Raw genomic sequence first — 3,728 nt, 5'->3', positions numbered from 1 at the left:
GCGCAGAGACAGACAATAGATTCTTCTTCATCCCTGGCACATACAAAGCATCTGAAAGTGTGGCTACCATTTGCAGCAGTAAGCATAATTTTACCAATACCCTTCACTGGGTAAGAAGCATTATTGGCACATGTGACAGTATTCCCATTAGGAACAGCCTCAAGACAAGTGAACATATCACGATGCGAGGTAATGTGCTTTGTAGCACCACTGTCAAAATACCATACATCAGAGTCAACAAAAACTGCCAAACATGCATCATGTACAGATGGGTCATACTGGCAATACACGCTAAACGCCCATTCTGTATCCTGCACAACATTTGCAAAATCTGCATTTGTAGAAGCATCCGCTATTGTGGCTGCATTTGACTCTTTCTTCTTTGCCTCTTTAGCCGTTAGCTTAGGGCAATTCTTAATGACATGATCAGTTGCCTTACAATAGTTGCACCTGATCTTTTTCTTGCCTTTATCATCAAGAGCCTTCTCAGACCTATTGTTGCTACCTATGGAAGGAGAAGAAGTTGCAGACCTACTAATAGGAGAAGAAACAGTGGAAGGGGCTGCCTTACCGCTTCTTCTCTGCTGGGAAATCAACAAATGCCTGATCAACTACACGCTGCCTAGCCGTGTTTTGCCTGGACATTTTGCCTGGACTGTGCTTCTTGCAAGAGCTTGTTGACTAAAGTATCATACTTGACAACATCAGGTCTGTCCTCAGTAACAACTGCCTAGCCGTGTTTTGCCTGGACTGTGCTTCTTGCAAGAGCTTGTTGACTAAAGTATCATACTTGACAACATCAGGTCTCCACGTGGAAGCAAAAGTCTGATATGACTCAGGTAAAGCATCAAGAACAGTCTCTGCAGCACAAGAGAATGATTAGGAATAATCTCACCTGCAGAAATCAACTGTTCTTTGAGATCTTTAATCTCAGCAAGAAAAACATTCATGTCATCTTCTTCCTGCATAATCTTCGATTCTAGCTCTTTACGCAGGTAAGAGATTTTTGCCTCGTTCGACCTGCATACAAACCAGCTAGAATATCCCAAGCCTATTTTGCTGTTTTAGCTGAACGAATATGTGGAGTGATGTTACATTTGATAGAAAGTGCAATCAAGGCATGAGTCTGCACATCTTTACCATCCCAACGAGCTTGTTCAACAGTGGGTAAAATAGCAGCAACAGTAGAGCTGCTAGAACTTGCAACATCCTCAAAACAGATCCTATATCCACAGAACCTGGACATACATCCATACCCTGCACAATGTTCCACACTCCTTTTGCAACCAAAACATGCTGCATCATGTATGCCCAAAGTGGGTAGTTGCTGTCTCCATCCAATTTGTCATCAGCAGGCAGCAGACAACATGCGAAATACATCATTGCTGTTATCAGCCATGGCCACCACTGACTGAAACTGATGCAAAAGCTACTTGTAATGAAGCAAAGACTGAACAGAAAACAACTCGTGCTATGTAGCACGGTCCACAATCGAATACGTATGCCTATTCTGCAGAAAATTGCACTGTCAAAATTTCTACACAAAATGACGAAAACACCTGTACAGAACTTGTAATGCAAAAATGGAGCCCGAAACGACCTCAGATGCAATTTTTGAGAACTCGAAGCCCTACGGGTTGATCTACAAAGTATAGGGACTTGCAAGCACTCGTGAAAGCTCACCTCAATCGGAGAACGTGAGTCGGAGGGTGCTAGCGGCGTAGCCCTGGGAGCCGATGCCTGCTCTGATACCAATTGTTGGAATTAGGGTTGCAAGAAAGAACACAAAGCTTGGAGAAGAAGAAGCAAGAATGCACACAACACATAGTGTATTAGATTGTGTCAATGTACAAAGATAAGTTAGCCCTAGAATGATGGGTGTATATACAAGCCGGGAAAAAAAAACCTCCTAAGGAGGGAAAAAGTACCCCGACAGTCCTAAGTGTGTTCACACACATCACTGCCTATATATATGGCAACAAAATGGCGCTTGATGTGATGTACAAGAATGACTCAATCAATCCAGACTTGTACCAAGCTAGAGAGATTTCTGGGAGTTTATTATTGGAATTGAAGCAAATAATCAAAGGAAAAGAGAACGACCTAGCAACGATAGATATGTTTGCACTTAGAATATCAAGTGCAATTGCTTATTGGAGGACATACAGAGTCATTAAAACGAGATAAGAAGGAGCAATTAATTAGGAATACGGCCCAATCAATGGTTCCACCTCATAGAACCCTATGAGTGTGTTTCCTAAGTATTAAGGTTTGTAATAATGTTGGCATTACTTCATAATGCAACTTCTTTGATGTAGAAATAATGTTGGCACTACCTTATAATGCAAACTTCTTTGATGTGGTAATAATTTTGACACTACTTCATAGTGCCAACTTCTTTAATGTATTTGTACAGTTTTTTAGATTGTTATGTTTTTTAATATTCATCTTGTAAACCATGATGAAGGAGATAGAGGAGAGAAATAGGAGAGAGATGAGGGAGAGAGATGATTGGATGCTAATTTCAGAAAAAATAAAAATATTTAATATATATTGATTTTTTGGATTTTTTTTAAAAAAAATAAAATTAAATTAAAAATATATAATTAAATTATAAACGGTCTAATTAAAAATGGCCAACATTTTTAAGGGTGTTAATCACTTGTGTACTCCCTACCTATTGTAACATTCTTTTTTGTTCTTGTGTACTTCATTTTTGCTCCTCTTTACAATGAGTTGCACAATCACATTCCCATCTTCTAGGAAAGAACTTAGTTTCAACAATGGACGGGTTGTGGTGAGTGCAAAGTTTTTACATGAGCAAGTAGCTCCCCACTCATTTTGTGGATTGCAAGCCATGGTAAGTATTGGGACCCAAGAGTTTCACAGCCCTCTCGAGGCAACCTCTAATCATGAGAGGGAGGAGTTCTACATACTTGAGGACTCTCGATCAACCTCGGCAATAGTTGATTCTTCATTGAAGTCAAACCCAGAACCAATAGCCATCTTCGATAGCCCACCGGAGGTCTTCCAACTCTGAAGAATGTGATAGATTTATGTAGTCCCTTTCAAGATAACAAGGATACTTATGCATCAGGCTCATCCAATGTTGCAAGAGAATAAGGTAAGAGCATTTTAGAATACCTTTTCAGTATGAAGAAGGGAAACACATTAACAAAGATTTTGTTAAATTTCAAAGACGTTATCAAGGCCATGGAGATTCCTAGACAATACGATGGTGATATTGCATTTCAGTTCCCAACCGACCATGGGAACACAGCCAAGAATGGACTCCATGGAGCATAAGTATGATCCCCACTGGTGGTCTAAGCCACAAACCTCTAACATTGCCTTCCCTGCTAGAGTATGTCGACGAAGCCATTGTCTAGGTAGTTTGAAGTGTGTTAATGAACTTTGCCCGCGTTTAAAGAACCACAGGGTCTCAAATACATCACAGTTTACTGGAAGCATGCTAAAGGCACCAACCACTAGAGAGGAGTGCAACAATGCATCTGGGAAGCTCCTTTACCATTACTGCTCAATTCCAGCGATAAGCATTGCTACATCTATTATGTGATGCCCTCCAACAAGACAATGAGCATATTAATGATACACATCGGCACCCATCGTCATCAACATAATGTATGTGCACGCACATCAAAGGCACTAACTTATAGGACCAGGAAAATGGTGTCCAGGGTGTTAGGGGTGGATCGCAATGCTGAGTC

Source organism: Cibotium barometz, chromosome 51 (assembly GCF_041138505.1).
Source record: "Cibotium barometz isolate CiBa-2024 chromosome 51, ASM4113850v1, whole genome shotgun sequence".
NCBI lineage: Eukaryota > Viridiplantae > Streptophyta > Polypodiopsida > Cyatheales > Cibotiaceae > Cibotium > Cibotium barometz.
The sequence above is the reverse complement of the archived record's forward strand: the minus strand, read 5'-3'. Positions refer to the sequence as shown.